General features: G+C 44.9%; 1 protein-coding gene across 4 annotated transcripts in view; it reads left to right on the forward strand.

Annotated features, from left to right (window-relative positions):
• The first annotated feature begins 951 nt into the window (after window positions 1–951).
• The window catches only part of ZNF516 (zinc finger protein 516), a 100865-nt gene continuing 74187 nt past the window's right edge, over window positions 952–27629 (forward strand). For 3 of the 4 annotated variants that reach the window (XR_004306171.1, XM_015855123.2, XM_015855125.2), the window contains exon 1: window positions 952–1088. The gene's annotated coding sequence lies outside the window, so the exon portion shown is untranslated. Of the gene's footprint in view, window positions 1089–2607; window positions 2978–27629 lie in introns of those variants that run through there. The other variant, XM_015855124.2, reaches the window with a different exon arrangement.

Genomic DNA, 27629 nt, shown 5'->3' on the forward strand with positions numbered 1-27629 from the left:
GCCAGCCCGAGCCCCCCCCCCACCCCCTCCCCACACCCCTCCGCCCTTGCGCTGCTCCTTGGCGAGAGATGCCCGAGTGCTCCACGGGACGGGGCTGGGGGGTGCGGGGTCGGGAGCACCCCAAGCTCCTGCCGAGCGCTCCGTGACCGTGCGACGTCATCACGCGTTACGAGACAAAGAAAGAGGGAAAAAAAAGGACAAAAGGGGAGAAAAAAAATACGGAAAAGAAAGAGGAAAAAAAAAAGGTGAAAAAAAGGAAAAAAGAGGAAAAAAAGGAGGGGGAAGAGGGAAAAAAGGGGGAGAAAAATATGGAAAACCCCAAGGTTGCCACCCTCGGTGCTTAGGAGTGGGTTAAAGGAGCCGCAGGCGGCACGCACTCCGCTCGCCCGTGGCACACATCGGGGCGGTGGAGCCACGCGGGGCAGTGAGGGTGGAACTTCTCGCACGCAGCAGCGATGGGCTCCGTGCGGGGGGTTTGCTTGTTGTTGTTGTTGTTGTTTTTTAAAGCCATGTGGCACATTGATTTGTTCGGAGGTCTTTCAACTTCCCCAACGCGGGCGTTGAGCACTATCCCTCTTTGATCTCGACGGAGGACTTTAATGTTGTTGTTTCTACGCATTTCAATTGATCCGCGCATATTGTATCAGCGGGATTCGCGCACAGTAACAATAACAATAATAACAATAACAATAATGATAACAGTAATGATAATGGTAACAATAATAAAAGTTTCTATTCGAAATGCATCCGGGCCAACCCGGCTCGCACCTCTACGACCGTGGGGACGTGGGAACCGGAGCTGCTCCCCCCCCCAACCCCACGGCCGCCCCCCGTTGCCCGCAGCCTCCGGTGCTCCGCGCTCCGCTCGCTCCACTGCGGCCGCGGGGGGACGCGAGGCGGCGGCGCGGGCGGGGCGCGGCGCGGGCGCGGCGCGGGGGCGGTGCGCGGGCGCGGGGCGCGGCGGGGCCGCCCCCGTGGAGCCGCTCGGCGGCTCATGTGCAGCTCGGCGCCGTGCGGAGCGGGGCTGCGGTGCGGGGGAGCCGTCGGGACAAACTTAGCGGTCAGCGGAGCGGCCTCCCCCACGAACGGTAACTTTGCACCGTTGGGGATGGGGTGGTGGTGGGGGGGTGTTCTGCGGGTGGCTTTGTGCGGAGGGTGGGTGCGGGAAGAGACAAAGAGCGGATCTCCCGAGTTTAAAGTACAGCGTTCGGGCTGCGGGAGGGGGGTACGAGGGTTCGGTCCCCGCGCTGCGGGGCGCTGCGGGGAGCCGGGTGCCCCTGCTCGGAGGGGGTTGGGGGGGGAGGGCAGAGGGACCAGTTCCTCGCGGATACGCAGCGCAGGGGGGGGCACCAAGGACGGTTCCGATAGAGGTGGGGGGGCGGTTCGGTGCGTGCATGGTTGTGTTTGAAAAAAAAAGGATGGGGGGGAGGGGGGGTAGGGGGAGGAAAGAAAAAGAGAAATAATGCGGCTCCAGACATTTTGTGCTCTAAATCTGCCCTCCCCCCTCCCTCCCCCCGCTATCTAATTAGCGTGGCGACGGCAGCGAAGGGCTCGGGCGAGTTGGAGGAAAGTTTGCACGGGGGAAACTTTGTGCTCAGCGAGCGGGGAGGGGCGGTTGAGGGGGTTCGGGGGGGTGAGGAGGGGGGGGTGCACTACGTGTGCGGAGCGCTGTGCGGAATGACAGCCGGCGTCGGTAGGGTTGGCAAAGCGGCGAGCTCCGCAATGAGCCACAACGCCGGGCGGTGCGGGAGCGGCCCCGGGCGTTGGGGGCGGTAGGGATGCGCGGTGCGGGCTGTGCCCCGCATCCGCCTGATTCAATCCAGATGCGCGGCCCCCTCCCCCCGGACCGCCGCGCTGTGGGGTTTACGCGTCCTGAAAAGGCGACCGGTGTAACCTGTGGAATTTGTAATGCAAATAAAAGCCCGTGGGAGCTGGGGCAGAACAAATCGGCATTTATAGAGTGGGAAAGATTTAATGGCTTTGAAACCAGCGCGAGATTTTTCATTTTGATTTTATATTTTTATTATTAATAATCGTGACGTCGCTTGGGAAACGTTTGCTTATTATTATTGTTTAACGTCTGAAACGCGGCGATGCGAAGTGCTTACAGGAAAAACAGATTACAAGATTAACATCTGTTAACACGATCGTTTATCTCCAGCCAAAAATAGGTCAGTCCTTTCTTAAGGAAACGCGCTCGCCGCCCGCACGATTCCATAACGAAATTAGGGCCTGGGAGCCCCGCAACAAGACGCGGTCGAGCTCCGCTCCGCCTCGACCTGTGCCAAAAATCCGGAATTTGGGGAGCGCCGGGATGGGCGTAAGGTCACAGTCCCTTTTTGGGGACTCTCTGCTCCTCCTCCTCCTCCTCCTCCTCCTCCTCCTCCTTCTCGTCCCGCCCCCCTACTCGCCCCGGGCTCGGCTCCCGGCGGGCAGCGAACTCTGGGGGCGAGCGGCGAAGTTTCCTCTACGGTGGGGCCGGGGCGGGGGGGGAGATCGGGGTCTGGGTCGAAGGATTGGGGGGGGAGTGGGGGGGAGGTAGTGCTGTTCGGCCCCGCCCGCATCCGACTCCGCCCCTTCGGGGTGGCCCCAGCGCCCGGTGCCCGCCTCCGGCCCCGCCCGGCCCCGCTGCTCCTCGGAAGGGGGGGGCCGCGATGAGGTGCGAGCCGGTGTCGGATGGGGGGGGACTGGAAGAGAGAGACGTGCGGACAGCAGCCCATCGAGGGTCCCTTTCTCGTTGCCGTGCCGCCGCCTGTATGTCACGCTGCCTGCGCTGAACGAGTTAACAGCGAGGGGGTTTGTCATTAACTCGACGTGGCAACCGGTATTTGGTCGCTTCCCCCACCACTTTAAGAAAAAAAAAGAAAGAAAAAAAAAAGAGCATAAATTTATGCCGAAGCTGAATGGCAAAACGTGGGTTGCTTTTGAGGAGCGTGCTTTTCAAGCTCTGCTGTCGGATTTGGGCCCCCCTCCCCATGTAAGTGTGGGAGGGTTGATAGAAGGGAGTTTTATGTTGTTCCGTGTGTCTCAATGCCTGACCGTTGCCCTGTGCTGAGGGCTGTGACTGCATGTGGGCTGGGAGCATGGCACTGCACGAGGGGAGGGGGAGGGGGCTCTGCGGGAGGCGGTGGGGGCTGCTCTGTGGCAGGGGCTGCGCCCCATGTAGCAGTAGTGGGTGGGCTGCTCGGTGTGACTGCTGCTGCACCCACCTTCACCACCTCCTGGTGTGGAACACTCTCAGATTGCATTGATGATTTGTGTCTGGACATCACTGGGATACCTTTAGCACCCAGTGATGGTGAAGAGATGCCCCATTGGTGATAAGTCATAAAGCTACTGTGGATAAGGAAGCATTACTCTCCCATGCTATTAATTGAGTAGGTAGGGATAATACAAATTGGGGGGGGGGGGAGCAGGGAAGGCAGTGTTAAACATCAATGAGAATAATGTTTTAAAGGTAGGAGTCAGGTAACAGAAGATTATTCACATCATACCTGAAGAGAGGAGTGGTGTCTGCTAACTGGGCTTCTACTTGACCTTCTCAATTGCTGGACATGACCAAAACTTTAGCATTTTTCCACTGCTTTAGTGAGTTGATGGATGCTCCATCCCTGGAAACACTCAAGGTCAGGCTGGACAGGGCTCTGAGCAACCTGATGTAGCTGTAGGTGTCCCTGTTCATTGCAAGGGACTCAGACTAGGTGACCTTTCAAGTGCTCTTCCAACTCAACCATTCTGTGATTCTCTGAAACCAATCTGCACCAAGGGCTGCTCACAGTCCTTCTGTAAATACTGGTTGCTGTTGCTCTACGTCACAGAAAGGAAAACAGTTTACATCATTAACATGAAAGCTACCTATTGTTATTTGCCAGTGACCTCAGGAGCAGTGTCGCTGGCTGGAATGGAGCAACAGTGGTGACATTTAACTTCTGTGGATTAAAGTTTTCCTGTGGCAGTGACTAATGGCTCTGCTTTAAAAATGAGGTGCATCCCGTGTTTTCACAGTTGGTCATAGTATCATGCTGTCACCAGGGCTTAATAATGTCAGTTATCAGTGCTAAAGGCCTCATTGGAGAGGTGAAGAGGGTTATGCCATCATCTTGAACCGCTGCCTGTTGGGCTGCTCTACTTCAAAATGCAGCTTGATGTGGGTGCTTGCATAGTGATACCACAGGGGGACAGCCTGGGGGAGAATAGCCAGGTGGGTGAGATAGTCAAAAAGTGCTGTGGGCAGTTGGATTATTTGGTAAGGACTTCTACAGTTACCAGTGGTTATCTGTAATACCGCCTGGTGAGTTACTTTGAGATCCCATCAAATTAAGGGGGTGGGAGAGGTGGGAGCTATTTTTAGCATGGCCCAAACCCATTAAAATCATTAACAGCTTTGGAAGCCCTCAGTTCTGTAAGTACTGAAATTCATGCTCCGCCGAGCGCTTCCTTGGGCATACACATGCCGTATGCAGAGTGAGCAAATGGGTGAGCCTCCGTGAGATCAGCAACAGAGTCTGCAAGGAGTTCTCAAACTGGAAAGCTGGGTTGGACCGTGTTATTTCTTAAAGTCATCAAAATAGAAAGCTGAAACTCAAAGCGATTGCGTTTTGCAGGAAGTAACTTGTCTGAGCTTGCTGATTTCACAGGGAGGATGAGCCTGCTTAAAGGTGTGAGGCACGCGGATGGCTTTGTAGATAGACGCCTTTCCAGCTGGAATGGGCATTGGATGTCTGCACAGAAAGTTGAGGGGAAGGGACAGCTGTTTTTCCTCACTGTGTGGTGTTCCTCTGTTGGTTAGGGGCATGCACAGCCTTCCCACGAATGGGCTGGTTGCTGTCCCCAGTGAGCATGCTCGCCCCTCCCTGTGACGGCTGGGAGCTGCGTGAGGGCTCTCAGAGTGGAATTACAGTTTCTGTGTTTCAGTGACAGAGCCTGAAATCCTTCAGAGTTCTTTTTTAATTATGATTATTCTTTTCTGTAGCTGTAAATGTCACCCAGACAACTGACGACTGCATTGCAAAAAAAAAAAAACAACCAAAAAAAAACCCACAAAAAAACCCAACATTGTTAGGTATCTGCGATAGAAATATCTGAACTTTGGAGCAACAATGCTTTTTGAAAGCAGACCTCTTGCGTGCTGCAAATGTTTATACATCTCCGAGCAAGGGTAAAGCTGCTGTGACTCAGTCACTGAAGGCAGAATTCTGCCGTTCCATTCCCCGGTGTAACTGTGGGCACCTCTTGCAGTGCTTGAGAGTTGGGAGGACATAATGAGGAGCACCTCTCTTGTTTGCAAATTGTATGTGAGAAGTAAGTGAGACTTCCTTTCCTCTTCCAGCAGAAGTGATTCTAGTAAATATTATGGTAGCGAGCCTGCATTGAAGCACGCTGCTGGCTTATGGTCCAGATAGTTACATTGCCTTAGCTTTCATTAGGGTGATGACTTCATTGCCAGTGTTTACTTTCATTACCCAACTGTTAGTCAGCGAATGTTCTGTCTCTTGATCTGCTGAACCTGCTTTGCTATTTGAAGCTGTTGAGCTTTGTTATTTTTGATGCAATGGTTACTCAACGTTGATTATTCATTTTTTGATGTTGTTTACATCTTGGTTATCTATAGAGCCTCATCAGTGTAGTTAGACGTTTCATGTTCACAGTTTCTCCTTGCATTCCAGAAACTGCATTACAGCCACACTTCTTATGCAAACAGACTCAGGGAATTAAGCATATGTCCTGAGAGTGAATTAGCGCGTGGATGGATGATGCTTGTGGCTCTCAGCTTGCTGCCAAATTGTGTACTGTCCGTCGAGTTTAGCAGATATTTTACAGTGGTAGCGTTTGGATGCTGCTTGTTTGCTGCTCCTTGGAATGTGCACTAACATTTTGAGTAGGGAGAGTGGCTGTTTGTGTGGTGCTGAGGGCAGGTGTTTAGGTTTGTTGATGAAGACTGTGCTCTGAGCTGCCATAAGCCTGGTGGAGGCGCACAGCTTTTGCTGGGGATTCTCAATTGCTTATGTTCTGACAAAGCCTCTTTTGCTAACCATCCATTGAAACCATTTTTTTTATCCAAGAGTTCAGTTTGTTTCAGCAGGATACTGTGTAGCTGAGCACTCCTTCCACAAATCCCCTCTCTGCTGTAGGTAGTGGCAGGAGCCATAGGGCAGGCGTTGCTGTTGCCCAACCGCCATGGGCACTTTCCGTAGAGCTCCTCTGCCTTTGCAGGGCTGCGTGTGAGGATGAATTTAGCACACAGCACTTAGCTCCTAATTAAAGCTTATGGTATTACATCAGTAATCAGGGCACTCTCAGAATCTCTAAGAAATTACTTTTTTCTTTGTCTGCCCTTCTCCATTTCCATCTCGTTGTTGGGAGCTTGTCTCTCTGTGCCGCCGTGTCGCAGAGGAAACGTGTTCCAGCAGCCTACTCCAAATTGCAAAGCAGGGTGAATTTTGTGGCTCCCCAAATCTTTAAGGACAGTTTTTAAAACGATCTGGCTTCTAATCTTCTTTCCCAAGTAAAATAGAAACTACAAAGCACGTGTAATTACAATTTGTGGCTATTTTTAGCATCCTGACATGTTCAGTTTATATTATGATGATAGGCAAAAAAAATAGGCAGACGATTTTAAACCAGCAGCATTTGTGCTATTTCATATGTGGTTGCTTTGGTTCTTTTTTTTTTTTTTTTTTTTTTCTTTCCCTTTTGCTTTGGAGTCTAAAGAAAGCGTATGTTACATTATGGAGGGTTTGGAGTATTTGCTGAAAATCAGATCAGGGAGTTTTAATGTATTCCAAACACACACATGCTTTTCAGGCAGGTAAAAGAAAGGAAGAGCAGCGAGTGCCTTGCTGCTATTTTTATGCAGCACGGAAATGCTCATGTTGCCTTGTTGCAGTGATAAAGCTGCCTTCATAGTAATTCTTTCTTGGCTTTTTTTTAGGAGATTGTGAGTGGTGAAGTGGCGTTTGTTTCCAGGAAATAGAGGGAGACGGGTGGAAACAGAGGTGTTCACATGTGCTTTGGGCACAATCATAGTCTGGTTTTAAAATAACCACGTTTGTTTGCTAACAATAGATTTGGGAAAGAAATTATCCATGTTCTTTATTTTTGAAAGGGCAGTGTGTGTTCACTGCCCATGTGGTAGTGTTTAACCCATATTGTGTGAGCTGACACCGAGTCACATTTATGCTCTGACTTGTTTCAGTGTTCAGACTGTTCTTTTATTGAGATCTAGGACAATAAGTGATGCATTTCAAGTTGTGCAATGTAACTGTCTTGCGCTGTTTTAGCTCATTGTTATAATAATACCAGGTTCATGAGTAAGCAATTTCTTTTCCTCCTGAAATGATTTCCTTAAGAAACAGTTGAGCTCTGGATGTTGAAATGATTTGCGGGATGAGTTGCGCACAATAGCCTGTAACGGGATGTGCTGTGAAGAGCCGTGGGTGAGGTGTTACTGCCTTTTCTGTCTGAAACTGGAGCTGTCCTTCAATAGCTGAGGATGTGCTTGGGAAGACTTTTTTTTTTCTTATTCTTCGTTCCCCCCCCCCCCCCCCTTCCTCCAGTCTTCGCACAGAGGTTGCTGAGTTGCCTGTTTTAATAGATGCCGTCTGGCTTCACTTGGCTTTGAGGCATCCTCGCTGGGGTTGGCAGCCACAAGTATGATAAAGCCGTGAATCAGGCAGCTGAAGGGTTGGCTTAAACCTTGCCATTATGGAAATGAGATGATAGTTTCTCTTCCCTTTGGGTTTGGAGCCCCTAGTGGCTGTGCTTTCAAGCTTGTTTTCTTCGCGAGGCCATACGTAGGGCCATCTTGGAGACTTCAGGAGATGGGGGTCTCCTTGAAGTCCCAAGATGTGCAGTTAGTTGAGTGCTCATGAGAACTCCCAAAGTCACTGGTGCTCCTTGGTAAGACACTAGTTGCTTACCAACTATCTCCTGAAGTCATCTGTATTAACCTCAGAACAGAAAAATGTTTCCCCAAGTTTATTCACATGTTTGTATGAAGTGTCTGCAGTAGTACCCTAAGACTGCTAAGCATCCAGTTTGAGTGTGGTGTTTGAATGCTGACTTACAGCACTTAGAAATGGTTAACGCTGTAGTTTACAGAAGTTGAAAGGAACATTAAGCACCACCTTGAGTTGGTTACTGCAATACTTTCTTGGTAGTGTTTCTAACAACTCTGTGAATGCTTATTTTAGGACCGTATTAGAGAAATGTTTCATCAGTGCTGAGCAACGCTGCAAGAGATTCATGAATATATAGTTTAATTGGACTTACTCTGTTTGTCTTTTTTGTACTTTCCCCCCAGCTGAATTTTACCTCTGTAACGAATGCTGAGATCTTCAATGCATAATTTATGTTGACGTTAATAACAATAGTTGGAGAATCTTCTAATGCCAGTTCGAGAAAACATTACAGTTTATGTTTTTAACCCTCATCCTGTTAAATTTGAGCTGATTTCAGTAGAGACAGAAATGACTACCAACGATGGGAAGAAAAAATTCAGTTCTTATTGTGGCAAGTGCATTGGGAGTTGGTGCTGTGAGCAGTACATACAGGTGTCAGATGACACACCAGGCACACGGCTTTGCTGCTGAGTGACTCCTTCCAATTAGAAAGTAATGACTTTAAGGGGATAAAGCAGGTAATCGGAGTCTCTCAGTTCCCTGGTGCCAGGAGGTGTATATTTGCTGGTGTTACTTATTTATCTACTAATTCACTAGTTGCAAAAGTGGTGGTAACCTCGGGTAAATATAGAGGGGGGAAAAAACCCTGTGTGGAAATTGTGGGATTAATGGTTTAGCAGTTGGGATTAAAAATAGTCTTAGTAAATTACCCTGTTGATACTGAAGCCAGAATCTGTTAATAAGGTTACAAGCAGATTGGTTTATCAGTCCTTTATTTTCTAGGTTGATTAGGGATTATAGGTTGCCATGTATTTCTTTCACAAAATCAAGCACTGTGGAGGGCTCGGTCTACCAGTGTTTCCTTTCAGAGTTTCACATGCTTTTGAAGGTTGGGCATCTGGGACTCAAAAGTGTCTTCCAGACTGCCTCCCTCCAGTTCTAGGGTTCTGAAATGTTGTTTTCGAGGGGACTGAAGACTGTAAGAGGGTGAGTGAGCTTGTTAGAGGTGTGAAAAATGGAGCTAAGGCACTGAGACGGTCAGTGATGTTCATGCAGGCCAGTGAGTGCTGGAGTTTGAATGCTGAATTGTGTGCCACTATATCTCTTACTGCTTCCGTGAAGAACTTAGTGCATTTTTAAAGTCGTGAGAATGTATACAGTATAGTAGGGAGTGGCATGATTGTGTGATAGTTAAGCCATGGACACCTTGCAGTGACCTCTGCTCCTCCTTTTTCTTGCTTTTATTACTTAGATGCTGCCTGGCCCTGTGCCTGTGGCCCCTGCTCTGGGTGGCACTGCTGGAGCTGAGCTGGCACCTGGCGGGCCCTTTCTGCCTCAGCCATGCTGGAGTTGCACAGAGGCTGCTGATGGTATAGGAGCTGTGGTGTGCTGTAGATCAGTGACTTTTTCATGCCGTATTCTAACCTCCAAACTAACTGCATTCAGTTGTACCTCTGTGTAACAAAATCTTCTAACTTCCACCTGTATTTTGCAGGTCACAAATCCATCTGTGAGCTAGGCACAGAACTGCAAAACAGAGCATCCCCTCAGAGCCTTCATCAGGGCTGAGAGCTGTGCTGGAGTCCTTTAGATCTTATTGTCACTGCTTTCTAGCTCAGAAGGTGCCGTGGTTTTCGCACTCCCTTTGCTGCCATGTACTGCTGTGCTCCTTGAGATAACCTAGTGATGTTTGTTGGTTTTCCAATACTTGCCAAGAGAAATGCAGTCAAATGGCAGATGTAGTAGACTTCTGTAGCTTTATAGCTAGATCTGGGGTGCAGGAGAAGGCTAGTGGGGAGACTTGTAATTCTTGCTAGCTTGGCTCTCGTGGGAGAGCAAGAAGTGTGAGAAACACAGAACATATTTCAAAGAGAAATGGAAGATACTTCGTAAAGAGGAATCCATTGGGGCAGGTCTTGTAGTCTGAGGAAAAGGAAAGAAATCGTGTCCTTGCGATATTAGAGATTTCTTAATCTACCTAAGGCCTAGCTGCTTTTCTACACTGGAGACTGGTGTCCCAAGTCTCGCATCTCTAGGCTGGGGAGGAGGGCAGATGGTTATTCTTTTAACATGTCTCCTCTAGGTTTATATGTGTGTTTTGTGCCCCCAGGAAACAGGAGAGAAAACAGTGGGCGTGAGGAAGGATGAGCAGTCCACTGTAATGTCAAGAATTTTGTCTAAAGTTTGGTTCGAGTCCTAACTTAACAGGGTTGTGAGCATCGCCATCCATGCTGGGAGTTCCTCAGTACATGGCAGAGACCATTGCTCAGGAGAGTCTGTGACTTTTGCTGTCCCTGTGGAGGGTACATTCTCTCCAATATTTAAGAAGGAAGGACAAGATAATCAGAATTGCAAGTCTGACAGCAGAGATGTTAGGCAAGAGGCAGATTGATGTTGTTAAAAAGCCATCTTAGTCTGCACTGTTGAGTGTGCTTTGCTCTTTGGAGAACAGAATGGTGTTTGAGGAGCTGAAATCCCAGTTTGCCATTGGAATTTTCAAAGCAAAGTTATTCGGTTCTAATTTTCTGTTAAAAATATTTTATATATATTTATATAAGTATAGGTGTATATGAATGTGTAAAAAAAATATGAAAAGTAAGTCTGTAGAGGAGCAATATAAGCACTCTTTACAGTCAGCCTGTTTTACTTCTGTGCTGTGAGTCTGGTGGGTTTTATCTGGTGTAACTCAGAGCTTTCTCGTGGAGCATAACAGCTGTTCTGAGCACTCAGCTGAACAACAGATGCCCCAAATTACTTTTTGTGTAACTCCACCGTGAGGTCACACCTTGCACACGGGATAGCCGAGCTGTGCAGGCTTAGCTGGGTGACTTATGTGCATCTCTGGGCTGTTCTGCAGCTGGCATCAGCTCTGTGCTTGCAGAGGCACTGAGGAACTGGGGTGGGCAGCTGCTGCTGTAAATGCTTGAGGAGAGGAAAGCAGAACAGGCTATGGAGCTGAACACAGCTCTAAGGAGGAGGGGGATGTATCCAGGCTGTACAGAATTATGAGGGGGAAAATCGTGTTTTGGGAGGATCCGTGGGTGCCCAGGAAGACAGGAAGGATGAAGAACCAGCTTCCCCATCCCTATGAACACTTGGTTCCTGTAGGTGGGTGTCTTTATTCTTTGTGTCATCAGGCAGGGAGTGCTGAGAGCTGCGCAGGAGCTGTCTGGTGTCTGCTCACTGCCTCAAGTGAGGCGGTCTGCTGTGTCACCAGGGGTCCTGGGAAAAGTTACAGCACAAGTACTGCTGTGAGGGAAGGGGGGGGATGAGCAGAGCAGGAGGAAGCTGGCCAAGCACGTGTCTGCATGTGCAAGAGTGGCTGGAGTTTTCTTTTATGCAATTACTTTAAAGGATGCGAGGCTTGGGAGGATCAGCATAGTGGGAACAAGACCTTTCTCCTGCTGCTCTGTCCCCAGACCTGCCTTGCTCTGTGGCCCCCAGCTCCTGACTATGGTGTCAACACCAGCAGCCCGAGCATAGGGAGCCTTGGGCTGAGTGGGTGGATGTGGCATGCGGAGCCTGCAGGGTTGTTGGAGGAGGAATATGAAGAGGAGCAGGTTTGCATTGGGGATGAAGGTGGGAGCAATGTAAGTGTTGCAAGGGGGCCAGGAGGAGAATGAGGCTGTGCCGAGAAGGCAGGGTGCTGGTAACGGTGGGCAGAATGCTGATGGCACTGGGGCCTGATCGCTGCTCAACTCAGCAATGAACTGCCTTGGAGAAAGGAAACAAAGACATTCCTGAGAAGGGACGGAGTTTGTTAGAAGTAGCTAGGTTTGGGAAAGGACGTGTGTCAGCAAAACCAGCCGTTAAAAAAACAGTAGTACAAACTGGGGAAGTCTGTTGTTCATAGCCCGTCCTTTCTGTGTATGCTCATGAATTTGATGAAAGTGCATTTTCTAGACATGGCCTTTACCGCTATGACCTCAACGCTGATTACTTTTACAAAGAATGCGCTGGGTATAACTTTTCTGCTCTTGTGGAGAAGAGTAATAACCTAATGTACTAAGCACGTTAGAGGGGTTAAAATGAAGACACACAGCAGTTTCTTCTTTCAGGCTTCTGTAGGTGTGCAACCTCCTTCTGCTAAGCTGTCCTATAAATCAAACCACAACATGACGATCGGGTAAAGGTGTGTGGGATCATGCCAGGCGTTTGTTTTCATCTGACACAAACTTAGTGGTTTAGGCTTACAAAAGACAATGATTTATCAGGGCAGAGTAATTATAACCATTGTCATACGGCGGCACCCAGCAGCAACGATGATCTATTTCTGTTTTTCCCAGGATGTGTACAAACACATAGCAGGAATCAGTCCCTGGACTCGATTGTATCTTGTGTGTACATGTGGTTGTATGGATCCATTAATGGGTCATTAAAATTCCTCAAAGCATATCTGCTGTCAAGTTAAATGCTCATAAATGTCAGTTAATTATCGTAGCCCTCTTCACAATACTAAGTTATTAGAATTGAATTTACTGTGCATTTCACTAGAGAAGGGGGAAGCCGACTTCAGCGTTTGATCCTCAGCTGGCATTTGAATGTCTGTCCACCATACACAGCAGTAATTTGCCAGCATTCTTTGTGGTAAGGAACACTGCTGTCTGTGTGCTTGTGCTCTGGAAAGCTCTCTGTATTTCTGCTCTCTTCCAAACACAGCTGGTGTCTGTGCATGGCTGTGTTGCTCCATCCAGTCCTTCAGGAGAACAGTGTCATGGGGCTCTTGCTCTGTGGGTACCCAGATATGCAGGTAATGACAGCACGCCAAGATTGTCCCATGAGTTAACCTGACAGCTACCTGGAAAAGTGAAGGTGGTTCATCTGTGTGCTGCCCCCCTTTCTATCTTGTTTGGAGGGTGAGTAAGCCAGGCAAGATTCAGATTGGATAACAGGAAAAAAATCAGAAAGAGCAGTGAGGCAGTGGTACAGGCTGCCCTGGGAGGTGGTAGAGTCACTGTCCCTGGAGGTGTTCAGGAAATGTGTGTGTGTTTCACTGAGGGATTTGGTCAGTGGGCATGGTGGGGATGGGTGAACAGTTGAACTAAATGATCTTAGTGGTGTTTTCCGACCTTAATGATTCTATGGTTCTATGAATAATCACAGTAGTCAGGAGCAGCTAGGGAGGAGTAGGTTTCACATGACATATGGCATGGATGGCTTTGTGTTTAAGGTGTTGTTTTCCCCCAATGTGAAGATGGTTTGCTTTTCCAGACAGCTCCGACATCATTCTGGTTTTGGTGATGCAGCTTATTAGTAAGAACTCTATGACATAGTGTGTGTGCACAGACACAAAGCTCACATTTATGTGTCTTCTGAGCACTGCTGTGCAGCTGGGTGTAAAGTGGTGCTGTATCCCATGAACATGTCAGTGGCTTTGTAATTTTTTCAATGCAGTGGTTAGAAAATGATACAAATTCCATTGCATTAGGAGATCATGTCATTTTGACCCCAGGGACTGATACTTTGATTTTTATTGGTGTTTCTCCCCTGACTTCAGCCACATTAATTTAAAGTTAGATCAGCGTACGTGAGAGCGGAGCTTGGTATTCAGTGTGCTAATTATGCACTGTAGCATAGAAAGTGTAGCAAGATGGAAGGAAGATCAGGTAATGGAGGGAGATTCTGATGGAATACCTCCCGTGTCCCTGTGCTGTACATCAAGCCCTGTACTCCCTGAGTCATGTGCTGTCCTTGCATAGGTGGGCATAGCCTATCCTGGCTCCTCTGGGTCATTCAGTTGGCTCATTGGGCTCATTGATCTCATCTTCTGACTGCTTTTTGCTGTAACCCAAATAGTTGTGTAGATTCATGGTCAATCCATGGCTTTTATTTAGTCTCGTTCACTCCTGTGTGTGTGTGCCTATGTGGAGACACACATGGGCTTCTACAACATAAAATCTTCAAAGCCATCATGGAATAACTTCTCCTGACATTGATGAGCATTTACTGATCATCTGAGGAGTCTCGTTGACTTCACAGATGCTTTCTCATGAGCAAAAATTCACCACGTCAGCACTGGTTACCAGTCTGGCCCCAGCAGCCAGTGTTATTACTCAGCCATCCTGAGTGCGGCATTTCTTGGAGATAGAGCCAAATGCTGGTATTACCAGACCCTAGCTGGAAAAATGTGAAATTCTTGTTTTCACTTCTGTTCCTGCTATTGGCAACCTATTTAAAACCAGGCAAGCACAGTGCCTATAGCCTGTAGGTAAAAATGCCTCCTTAGTAGCACAGCATCATGTAGAGCACTTCATCTTTGTGACAGCGCATTGCGGTGCGTTTTTGTCCCCTGCCTCCCATTCATCCTGGTAGACCATGTTTTCTGGGATGGCTTGCTGTCACTGCCCACCGAGGGGAGGATTTCAGGGATGCAGATCTGGCTAAGTTCCTCCTCTGCATATGCAGAACACTCACATCCAAGTTCTGTGAGTGTTTTTGTTCAAACTACAGGTCCGCTGTTTAGAGAAGAGGGGTAAGTGGCTTGCTAAGCAATGGGAAAATTGAGGCAATATTGTTATGGCATCCTTAGGTCAGTGCAGAGGTTCTGTTTTCTTTAGTTTCTCTAATATGGCAAAAGATGCCTGGCTAAGTATTGCTAAGATAAATAAACATGCTTGCTGGAGTAGTGGTGTGTGATACAGTTAATGCCACAGGCAAGAATGCAGTTTAATGGTGACTTAAGAGTCCTGCAGTTGTTCAGTGTTCCCAGTATTTCTGCTTTTCTTACCTTGGTAAAGAGCAAAACATTTCCTTTTCCCATTCTATTTTTGTGTTTTAATCTTTATTTTTTAAAATCCTTTCCCTCTTACATTTCTTTCAGAAATAGGTTGTTCATAGTCCTCTGTACTTCCAATGTTATATATTAGCAAGCCCTGTATTATTAACCCTTGCACATCAGAATTCATTGTGTATAACGTGAGTGTAGTGTGTGCCTATACACGTGGAAGAAAAAGTGGCAAGATTTATTGTGAGGCTGTAAAGGTAGATACGTGATGCTGGCAAGAACCAGAGTGCCCTAAGGCATCCTTACGTTGCCAGTGAGGATTTGAGCTTTTATTACAGTAAATTTTATTGCCTAGGTTAAAAGCCAAATTCGTTGAACCAAATTAATCTCTGGTTCATTTCCAGTGTTGGCAGAGCTTAACCAGGAGCAAATGTAGCTATTTAGCTAAGGATATTATTGATTTGATATTTTAAAACTGATATCAGAGTGGGTTCAAAATTTAAATAGGTTTTGAAGCTTTTGTATGAGGTTGCCACTCTGCCAATATTAAAATGGATGTAACTTCTTGTTTAAAATAAACATCCTTGCCTTGAGTACAAAGCCTGTCCTTGGGCTGGCAAGCAGAGCTGTGCCAGCACATTCTGGTGGCTGCATGGAAACCTACTGAACTGATGACAGAGATTGGCTCATATGGGTCAGTCTGTGTGGGTCGGTCTGTACGGTCAGGGATTTCATTTCAGAGGTAATTAACAATGCAGTGTTGCCTAATTTCAGAGCTTCAAATAGTTGCTTTGTTTATTTAAGAGGAGGAACTCTGCCTCTCTTTGAAATGTTCACGACGGGGATGGAAACTCAGGTAATTCACCTTACATGGCAGGAGAAGAGTTTTGCGTGGTTACTGCACAGAGCTGCAGTGTTGACACATCTGTGTAATCCATCCCTTAGTTTATGGATTTAGAGTCTTCCTGAAAATGTCACAAGTCCACTGTGTCCCCAGTGTGGGACACTGTGCTGAGCACTGGGATATACTGAGCATTCATATATAGCTTCCAGACCAAGAGGGTGTCTTGAGTTCTTGCAGCTGTGTTATTTCAAGATGCTTGTTGCTCTTGCCCAAGCCAGATGTGATTTATTCTCAGTTAGAAGAGTTGCAGGCAGCCCAAGTGACAGCATGATGATCGTCTTCAGGGACGCTTCAGCAGCTGACCAATGCAAAGACATGATAATGTACCCATGTACCTCTCCCATTGCGCCGTGTGCCCTGTGTGGCAGTAGCGAAGCACATCTCTGCTGGGCCATGCTGTCTCCCCCCCTTCAAGCTCTCCTCCTGCAGCCCCTATATGGATGTCTTTTGGCCCAAAATTCCTCTCTGGCACCACTTTGGGAAGCATGTTTTGACAGTGCATTCTTACATATGCTTTTAGAGAGAGACGCTGCAGGTGTCACTGCAGATAACTCTTCTCTGGTGTGCAGTTGGGAGATTCCAAGATGAAGGAATCAGGGGGAATTACTTGCTGCTCTAAAAAAAAAAAAAAAAAAAAAAAAAGAAAAAAGAAAAGGCACTAAATCTTGAAAATAGGATAAATGTTAGCAAATGATATATCAATGTTGGTTTTACCTGGGAGAAGCTGTTTGTTTTTAGTGTGACACGTTTTGTTTAGAGATTTCCAGGTGAAGGAAGGAAAGCATATTAGCAACTACAAAGGATTTAGGTTAATCCAAAATGGTGATTTAACATTTTCAAGGGAGTATTCACTGCAGTGTCAGGTATACTCATTTTACCCAGACCACACCACTTTTTCATTGATGAGGTGTTTTACATAGCTATGTGGTCTCTCTGGGAGGGTAGACATACTAAGCTTATAAGCAAGGCTGTTGTGTTCTGTAGATCACTTTTACAATATTTGGAGACCCATATGAACAGGGAATATCCCCCAGTCATAGAATCATAGAATTACTTGGGTTGGAAAAGACCTTAAAGATCATCGAGTCCAACCTCACCCAACCATACTACCCTAACTTTAACAAGCCTCTGCTAAATCATGTCCCTGAGCACCACTTCCAAATGATTTTTAAACACATCCAAGGGCAGAGACTCGACCACCTCCCTGGGGAGCCTATTCCAGTGCTTAACAACCCTTTCTATAAAGAAGTGTTTCCTGATATCCAACCTAAACCTCCCCTGTGCAACTTGAGGCCATTTCCCCTTGTCCTGTCACCAGTGAGAAGAGACCAGCCCTGCTCTCGCTGCAATCACCTTTCAGGTATTTGAAGAGAGCAATAAGGTCTCCCCTCAGCCTCCTCTAGACTAAACTGCCCCAGTTCCTTCAGTCTCTCCTCATAGGGCATGTTCTCCAAGCCCTCTTTAGGCCTTATTGCCTTTCTTTGGACCTACTCCAGTACTTCAGTGTCCTTTCTGTACTGAGGTGCCCAAAACTGAACACATTATGTGAAAGAAGAAGAAAATTTTTGGAATTGAATGAAATGTTCAAACTCCAGGGACATCTTCAGAGAATAAAAGATATAATCTCTTACCCAGACAAAAGTAGAAATGTGCACTGTTTGGTTTTTACCACTGTGATGCACTTGGACACAGAAATGACAGCCTATTGTGTTTGCTGACTGATGGTCTCCTCAGAGGTCCTGGGCTTAGGTTGGTCCCTTAGCCTGTTCTACTCCTTCTTTCTTCAGAGTGTTGCTATGAAATGGCTGAATCAACAGGATGAGGTTTTTGTTTGTTTACTTTTCTTAATCCATGTCCACTGTTTTTTTTCTGGGTTTGACACCAATACCTGTGAAGACAGTGAGATCAAATGCACCATCATCAATGTTGTGGATGATATTCGGCCGTGGTGCGTATGACACACCCGAGGGATGGGATGCCATCCAGAAAGACTCTAGCAGTGGACCTGAGAAAACCTCATGAAGCCAAGTATGAGGTCTTGCACCTGGGTTGCAGCAACCCCCAATATTAGCACAAGCTGAGGGATGTAAGGATAGAGCATAGCCCTGCTGAAAGGACTTGGGGGTACTGGTGGATGGCAAACTGAACATGAGCCAGTGATGTGCTCTCACAGCCCAGAAGGCCAACCACATATTGGGCTGTATCAAAAGAAATGTGGTCAGCAGGCTGAGGGGAGTGATCCTGCCCTTCTACTCTGCTCTGGTGAGACCTTACCTGGAGCACTGCACCCAGATGTGGAGTCCTCAGTATAGGAGAGACATGGATCTGTTGGAGCACATTCAGAGGAGGGCCACAAAAATGATCCAAGGGATGGAACACCTCTCTTACAAGGGAAGGCTGCGAGAGCTGGGACTGTTCTGTCTGGAAATGAGAAGGCTCTGGTGGACCTGAGAGCAGTCTTTTGGTATCTAAAGGGGTCTGAAAGAGGGAAGAGGACAGACTCTTTAGCAAAGTCTGTTGTGACAGAGCAAGGGGAGATGGTTTCAAAAGAAAAGAGGGGAGATTTAGATTGGATATAAGGAAAAAGGTTTGTTTTTTTGTTGTTTCTTTTTTTTTAAGCACTGGAACAGATTGTGCAGAGAGGTGGTGGATGCCTCATCCCACTCAAGATCAGGTTGCTCAACCTGATGTAGCTGTAGGTGTCCCTGCTCATTGCAGGGGAGTTGGACTAGGTGACCTTTAAAAGTCTCTTCCAACTCAAAAGAGTTTGATTCTGTGAAGACAGAAACTACTGAGAACTTTTGTTAGCACACTCAGTGTCCTCTGTGACTTTGAAAGGGGGAGGAGGAAAGGATTTGGCTGAGATGTAGCAATTTGGAAGTGTGCTCAAATGTGATAAGGCCAAGGTGGTGCAATTACTGGGGTGCAGTCAGTTTGGGATTGTCCCGTGCTTGTTGCTTTTCCTGTGGTTGCTCTAACACTGTGCCTGGTGGCAGTGATGGGTGAGGCATCCTGTAGCATAGCAGGGCATCTGCGTGCATGACCTAGTTCATTACCATACTGATTTAATAATTTGGAGAGGTATTACAGCAGAACAAAGAGTTTGCCTACTTCTTCAGATTAACGAGATCTCTCTCTTAAAGCAGGGGATTAAAAGGTAATTATTCTATATTTATATAACAATCACTTGGAGTGGTGCATGCTAGATAGTTTATCTATCTTTTCCTTAAGATTGTTTCTTATTGCTTCATTTCTGAAAACCATTATGTTGCTGAGAAGTTTTTTTTTTTAAATGTTTTATTTAATTGATTATTTTATTTTGAATGTAAGATAAAATTGTTTGTAACTCTGTGTATAGGATGTAACCATTGTAATTGTGCCAACAGAAATGAAAGCCTTGTTCTATTTTGACCCTATAACCTGGAAGACATTTGAGGTGACTCAAAATCACTATATTTTGGTTCAAGTTGGCCTTTGTGTCCGTGGCTTGTGTGCCTCATGCTGTAATGATTTTGTATCTGTCCTTGTAAGCCCAGCAGGTCCGCCTTCCTGGGCAACCAGATCCCACGTAAAAGAGCCACTGTCTCATGCATTGCCTTGTTTTGTCACTGTAGCTCTCAGTGGAAGGCAGAGATGAGGGGACCTTTTTGCTATAGATACTGGAAAGCAGAAGAGGGTAGGGGTATGACATGGAAATGGTACTCACCTAATGCACTGAGATTATTTTGTTTGAGATGAGGAGGGCTTTTAAGTCTTCTGGTAAGAAGACTTCACCCTCCATCTTTACTCTCAGGTGGGTGGGTTTTTCTATCTAGACTTTACCAGAAGTGTTGGTTTAGCTGCTGTGCTTTGCAAGAAGAAAATATTTCCTGTGGAAAGCTGAAATTACATGCAGAAACCCGTGTCTGATTTCTCAATTCTGAGTTCTCTGTTCTCTTTCAGGAAAAAAAAAAGTTTGATTTGTTTCTTTTTTCCTGTTTTGTTTGGGCTTTTGTTTGTTTGTTTGTTTGTTTTGTTCCACTCATTCTGTTTGAAAGAAAAAAGATCCAAATAGTACTATTCATGACCATGTAAAACATTTTAACTACTTTTCTTGGCAAGTGCAGAGGACCTCAGGGAGTTGGGAGGTGGCAGAGGAAGAGGAAATAGAGGGGGACTTAAAAAGCTGTCCTCTTAAAAGTAGTAGTGCAGTGAGATTACAGACCTTTTGAGGTTCTGATACCAAAACTCATTTCAACCGTTGAATGACAGAATAGTTGCCCCTGTTGCAACATCTAAATATCTGTGAGGAAACACCTGAGACTCTTGTTTGCTGACTTCATGCAGTGACACACGTGTGCTCTCCGCATCAGGCCCGCACATCCTCAGCTGCCACTGCTTTTCTCCATCAGCAGGTAGTTATTTGTGTAGATCAAAAGGGAAGTGGTAACAGCTTTGTGTTCCTTGGTGTTCTTGTTATGCCTGGTAGGAAGCTTCCAGGAAATGCTCGGAGCTGTCAAGAATGTGAAAGATGCAGAGTCTTCCTCTTGAAGAAGAGAGGCTCAGATAGCAGCAGATATGGCAGCCTTTAGGTGCTGCAGAGAATGAATTGAAGTCATTATGATATTATGGCAGGGATCTGCCAACCTGTCAGCTTTTGATGGACATAGTAACTGGTGACAGGATGCTGCACGAACGCCAGCCAGTTTCTCGTTCTGTCAGCGCGGCATTGGCGCTGCCAAGGGATTGTTACTTACTCAAACTATTGCACATGGAGAGAGCTGCTGATCAATAGTACAAATGGACCGTTCGTGTTTGGTGATTATCAAACCTGTATTGGTCTTTCCGCTGGGGGTGTGCTACGTGAGGAAAGAAATGGTTGAAAGGGCTGAAGTGTTGGTTAGAGGTAATTCTTTCAAATTAAAGCATAAACATTCTCAGCACTTTTCAACCTGCAAGATGTAAATAGCTCCCTGACAGCTTTCCAGCATCTATTTCATTTGGGAGTTGGCTTGCTGATACCCTGAAATGAAGGGGAAGAAAAACCAAAAGTATTGGGAAGTGTTGTTTTTTATATATTTAGCATGGCTCTGTTTGTTTCTTTAATGCAGTGTTGGGTGAGCATCCCAAAGACATGATTTTACAGCCCTGCTGTGACTAAACACCTCTCAGATGAGTCTGAAAGCAGGTTCTGAAAGTGGAGATGCAGCAAAAACAAAGGGAAGACTTGAAAGAACAAACACTGACATTATGCAAGATAGCAGAGGAGTAATGATTCAATAATGGTTACAAGCATTTGTACAAAGGAAAAAAAAATAACAAATTCCTGCTTAATAGTATTGATTGTGCATTGGAAAAATGAGCTGCATCTTATTGCATCCAAGTTGCAGAGAGTACCATCCGTAGATGCAGGGAGGGGTGCGATGGAGAGCTTTTTGCTATGTGCTTAGACAACAAAGTAACACAGGAAGGATTAAAGGACTTCTCAGGTGAGGTCATCCTCCATTTAATGCTCGTTGAGAAAGCACAGGCATCTTGTAGTGTTTGTTGAATATGTTTTGGAGGGTTAAGATTATTCCTGCCACTGTATCCACTGTGAGTGATTGTTTAAAAAGCAGATCAAAGCTCCAGTCTTTGGCTGGCAATTCTTTGAAAGGGAGCGTGCTTTTTTGTTTGACTGTGTTGTAACTCCTAGTTTTAAGTGTGTGATGGTTTACCATCACTAGAACAATGCTCAAATTACTTATTCAGACAAAAACTGTAAAGTCTGGGTGACCTAATTATAGATGTCTAAATTGGCAGTCCTGTGTTCTGGTATTAAGTATTCCCTTACTCAGAAGAGCTGAGTACTTAGAAATCCCATTGCAGTCAACGGGAATTGCAGTAATAAGCACTTTGAAAGGCAGGCTCTCCTTGTTAAGCACTTAAACTTGATGGTTTATAGAGATACCTGGGACTTGAAAAGTGTTCGCCTAAATTACTAACCTAGTTAACATCTCCAGAGCCAATTAACTGTTTGAAAAATAGTTGCAGATCATTGTGAAAACTTCGTCTTTAATTTTAAATGATTTTTAAATATGGTGATTTTTTTTTTTTTTTTTTTTTTGCTTGGAACAGAGTAGAATTTGATCAAGTGTTTTAAGTACTGCCGTATGGAAAAAATCTTGACGTCTCACATTGAAATCAGAGATTTCAGGTTTTGTTAAATCTACTGCGACTCGATTCTACTCACACTTCATATGTATGAGTAGCTTTGAAAATACGAGTGCTCCCACTGGACTTAATCAGATTATTTATGTGTGTGAAGTTACTCTGTTGCGTAAGTGTTTGCAGAATTGGGGCTTGTGTAAAGTTTCAGTTAACAACTTGGGTTTCTTTTTGTTCGGTTCTTAATAACTTCTTGAAAATTACTGAAAAGCCAATATTTACAGCACAACCCGCTCTCTGCTTTCCGTTTCAGGAGGGGAAAATCATTTCAGGTCAAATTCTGTTTCTGCAGAAGGAAGGGGGGAGGAAGAAGTAAAGTAGAAGGGATTTGGGCTTTGTGTATGTTTGGTCATTGGTACAATGGATTCATTCATAAAACCTTGCTAAGATGTATTCTGGTATTTTTTTTCCCCTCTCATTGTAAAATGTAGGCGCAAGTTTTCCTGGGCAATAACAACACAAAAGCCTTAATTTAGAGCTGTAATTATGAAATGCTGACTTGACCATTCAGAGCAGGTAATGCTTTTGTACAGAGTGAGGAGAGGGATGAGGCTTTTTGCTAATGCAGGCCACTTCAGGACATTATGATGCCTGTGCATCAGGTATTTGTATTCAGGCAGTGTACAACAGAACATGTAGAAATGGTATGACAGCATCTTTTAGAAAAGCATATTCATAAAATGGTCTTAAATAGATTCTGTAATAGTGCCACACAGTATAGACAAACCACACGACTCAGAACATCCTAGATTTCCTCAGACAGTATAAAATGCTTCATTGCTATTAAATTTTAAACAGGATTCAGTATGTGTCCTTTTAAATAGATGTTCCAGGCAATACCTGGAAGTTTAATGGTTTCAGACACTTTTTTGGCTTGCTCTGCAGACAAAATGGGGCATTTTCAAAGCAGCAACTGAAAATGTACCTAACTGTCATGCAATAAAAGATGGACAAAAAAAATACTTCTTTCAAAAGCACACTCTGTGACAACCCTTTACTGTGTGTGTGTGTATATATAATATATATACAATATAAATGTAATGTATCCAATGTAAATATAATATATACAATATAAATATAATATATACAATATATGTATAGTGTGTGTATATATATAATCATGTATTGAGAAGGAAAGAAAGAATATATATGTATATATATATACACATATGTTTTCCTGGGTATGCATTCCTTGGTACATTGTACTAAATTATCTGATTATTCCTTAAATTAAAAAAAAAAAAGAAAAAGCAGATGAGAAGACATGTAAAAACATAGCTCAAGTTTCCAAGGGAACTTCCAGAATTAGGTGCTTGATTCTCTTTGAGTGCTTTGGAAATTTCAGATTTCGCTTCTCTATGTGTAACTGTTGTGAATCTGTGTAAGCGTATGAAATGTGCTGATTGTAAGCCTGGCAATATCTATTTCATGTCAAACAGGAAAAGAAAAGCAAGCTTTCATTACTGGAAAAGCTCAAGCTGTGATTGCATTCTATTTTACTGGTCTTCTACGGTAAACTTGCATAATAGTCTGTGGAGCTGGAGCAGTGCTTATGTAAAAAGGTGAGGTTGGCTCAGAAACTGCAAGGAGAAGAGAGCTGTCTTCATGTGGCTGGATGCAGGAATGAGCTGACCTCCCAAAGACATTTGATCTGGGGAACTCACTGTACCTAGATACTATCAGAGCCAAGCATTACAGACTAAGTAATTAAGAGGTTATGTCATATGCCTTATGGCGTAAGAGAGCTACAAAGAACAGTAAGTTAGAGAGACAACTTTTCAAACAAGGATGCTTATGAATTACTTTGTGTCTTCTAAAGTTAGAGACATCGGTCTCATCTTGTCTGGCTGTTCTGATGTTGAACAATGACTGTTTTTAAGAAAAGTGGGTTGTTTTTTTTTCTTTCCTGTGAATTAGTAGTTCAGATTTTGAGGAAGTGTCCTCATGATGGTGCACACTCTGTTATCTTAGCACCAAATACGAACATTGTATGTCATAAAATGGCTTTTTTTTTTTCCTTTTTTTTTTTTTTTTTCCTTCTTTCCCCTCCCCCTCCCCCCCCCCACCCCCCACCCCCTCAATAGCAGCAAGTTCTGGTTTGGCCAAATACTGCAATGTAGTGCTTGCAATTTCTCTGAAACTCCACTAGATTACATGGCAGTGAACTGGGCGACCCAGCAGCGCTGACGTTTGGATACCTTCACTCTAAGGAATGTTTTGTTCACAAGACTTAGTTTGTGTTAGAAACAAACACTATAGTATTGCAAAACAGTCACTTTGCTCTCTTTGCTCTGCAGTTTACATCTACTGTACTTCATTGAAGAGTAACTGTATTCGACCAGCAACTCAGCAATTCCTTGCAGATCTGCTGTAGGTCTGAAATTTTGGTGTGTGTTTTTCCTTTTCTCCTCCCCCTTCAATGGTGAATCCAGTAGCAGCAGGCAGATTTGTTGTATTTTGCATCTCCATTCGTGGAAAAGCTGGATTCGGTGCTATCAAGCCAGTTTCCTGTTTAAATTGCAGTTTTTTGTTGCCCAGGACTGGAATTCAGATGAAGCAAGAACCAGCTATTTCTTTCTGACCTTGACACTTGTTTGCTTTTCTTGGCCAGCTGAAAAAAATGTTAGATCAAGCTTGATGCTCAGACTACAGCAGAATAATTAAAACTTTGTGCACAGTTTCCTATCAGCTATTGGTCACGTCCTTCAGATAAACAACCCTGTGGAAAATAATTATAACCCTCTCAGGAAATCTGCCTGTGGGTGCTGGAATTGTTGGGTGAAGACCTCTACTCTGTTTTTGTGTGTGTGTTTGTATTTGATCATTGTGGAGAATCTCTCTGGAAAGGTTTTATTGTGCTGAGTGAATGAGACCAACTTTTGGCTTCGGTCTTTGTTCTTCCATGTTTTGTGAGGTACTTTAAATGAGGAGTGCCTTCAATGCCTGAACAGCTGCATTTCTTCCTTTAGGGCTTTCGCCAGTGGAGAACAATAACAATAACGTGGAGATAACTTAATTATGAAACGCGTAGATGTTGTTTCACTGATTTGAACAATGGACTGCAGACATGGGAATATGAAGCAGCGTAGCAATAAACATTCTTCTAATAAGGGAACGTTTACAAATGAAGTGGCTTTTAATTTCTGCATTTCTGCACTGTGCTGAAGATGTGGTTTTATGCCTTGGATTTCAGTATGTTTATGTCACAAAGGTCTATGGCAGTAGTTTAAATATTTTGGGGTTGCAAAGGCCTTATAAGGAAATGTAAGATGATACAAACTGTTCTTTCACTTGTGCTTTCCGATTATTTAATGCATACAGAAACATAGTTCACTTTGGGTTTGTGAAAGCCATTAATCTAATAATACCAATAAGAAATGAGTCTTTTCGTGAAGTCACCCGCTGTGCAGTTAAAACTAAGCTGGAATATAAATGGATGTTTTTGCAATCCGGGGAGTTATAATGTAGTATCACATAGCCTAGCAACAGCTCAGTATCGGCATAACTCACTGCCGTAACGAGCTGTGAGCACATAGGTGTGGCAGGAAAGTGTATAAGCTATTGCAAGCAAATCCCCACATTTGCATATGTTGTTTTCATTTACAATGCTAATAGAGATGACAAACATTATTAACTTACGGTAATTAAAGTGCACGTCTAACTTTATGACATCTCTGCAGTTTGTTGTACTCGGGGTGGCAAGAAGCGTTATAAACTCTGAAAAAGCTGTAAAGAGAGGTTAATAGAAGCTACCGAATACAATTTGGGATTTAGATGTGGAAGCCCTTAATGGCATTACTGTTTCTCTTATTCAGAAATTTCCATATATTTCATGGTTTCTAAACCACTTTTTCAAGTATGCATGTACACATATATTCATGGTGAGGACAAACGCTTTAAAATGACTGTTGCAATGAACGTAGACAATAGATGGGTCCGACTCTTTTTAACGATTTAAAGTTGTTATTCAGTTAAATTAGACCTCGTGGCACTGATACACATCTGGTCATTACTTTCTTTTGGCAGGGTTTCCCTACCAGTTTGCCTTCATTAACAGCCACCAAGTGACTCTTAGAAAATAATTAAAATTTCGTTTGATCATATTTCTAATATGATGGCTGTATTGTTGCTGGTAAGTGAAATCAAATGCTTGTTAGCCACAAAATCTCTGCAGATGAGTTTCACTGTATCAGACAGAGAAACTGTTGGTCTTGCAGCTAAAGCTCTGGAGGCTGTTTGTAAATACACTAATGGTGTCCTCTGTTTCTTCCTAGCAGTATACTATTAACTACAGAAATTGAATGGTGTTGGCTACTTTAAAATTTACATCTTTTTGAATTACTTTGCAATCCCTGCAATCAATTATGTATGTTCTTTGGTTTTTGTTGTTTTTTTTTCCCCCATGGGTTTCTGTTCTTCCCCTTCTGGCTAGGAGACACTTTGCTTGGTTTTGTTACTGGGGTCCATCTGACCGAGGCACAACTATTTGTGTCTTTTATTAGTATGGTGGTGTCTAGCTGTCGGTATTGCTGTGTGATGAGAAGCTGGGACACAGACATGCACCAGGTTGCAGTGGGAGGAGATGTGTTTGCTTTTTGGAGCAGTTTTTTTAATGTTCTAGGAAACCAGTGCTGTTCGTTTCGCCAGCTTGGAAGTGGTGGTGTCAGCTTTTCTTTAGACTCCTGACCCCTTGTGTGTTTGTGAAAAGGAGAGGATGGAGTTGGCTTCACCTTGGGTAGGGTGTGTTCCCACCAGAGATGCTCAGTATACTTTAACACTTGCTATTTTGCAACTCTCTGTTAAAGATAAGGCCTGGCCTGAAATTCTGCGGTCGCATAAAAGCAACTTCTCCACCCTTAAACTGGAGATGGATGGGCTGTAAGAGCTGAGCAAAGGGAGGTCTACAGCCTTTTCCTGTGCAGCAGCAGATGGCTTAGTATTTGGCATTAGTAGTCATGAAAACTTCAGAGGGCCTGAACTGACTCAGAATGAAAAGTCGGGTTCTCCAGAATCCTTCAGGCATGATTGGTGTCATATGCTAGGGGAAAAAACATGAGAAATTGAGATAAGCCCTTGATGACCAGCCATCCTGGGTACTCTCCCACTTTTGACCAATTTTCACTTCTGACACTTTGTAAGCTAGAGGTCATGTCTCCATCTTTTCAGTTTCCTAGCCCTGGATGGGCTTTTCTTGTCTGAGGTCGTCCATTTGCATTTCAGCATCATTTGAGCCAGTTGGTGGTGAAGCAGTAAGCAAATAGAGAGCTTTTTTACAATGTCACATGCCTTCTTTTCTAGCTGATATACATGTAATGGTCTCAGTCTGAGTTTGAAAAGAAATCTTGCTCTGTACTTGTGCATGAAGAAGATGGCAGCCTGGCACTTAAAAACAAAGGGGTGATGTCACCCTTCTCGAGCACACCTAAGTGTGTTGTGTCTGAAGTCAGTCAGTCTGGATTGACGCCCAGCTGACTCAGATTGGAGTTTTACACATGGTTTGCAAGAAAACTGGCTTTGAATGTGCCTGAACCTCCTGTGAGCTGGTGATCCTTCTGCTGGGCCTGAGATGAGAGGTCACAATCACAGAATTGTAGGGGTTGGAAGGGACTTCTAGAGATCATCGAGTCCAAGCCCCCTGCCAAAGCAGGTCCTCGTGGAATAAAAGAGCTCTATAATGCTGCCAGAAAGGAGTTAC

The sequence above is a fragment of the Coturnix japonica genome, chromosome 2 (assembly GCF_001577835.2).
Source record: "Coturnix japonica isolate 7356 chromosome 2, Coturnix japonica 2.1, whole genome shotgun sequence".
Taxonomy (NCBI): Eukaryota; Metazoa; Chordata; class Aves; order Galliformes; family Phasianidae; genus Coturnix; species Coturnix japonica.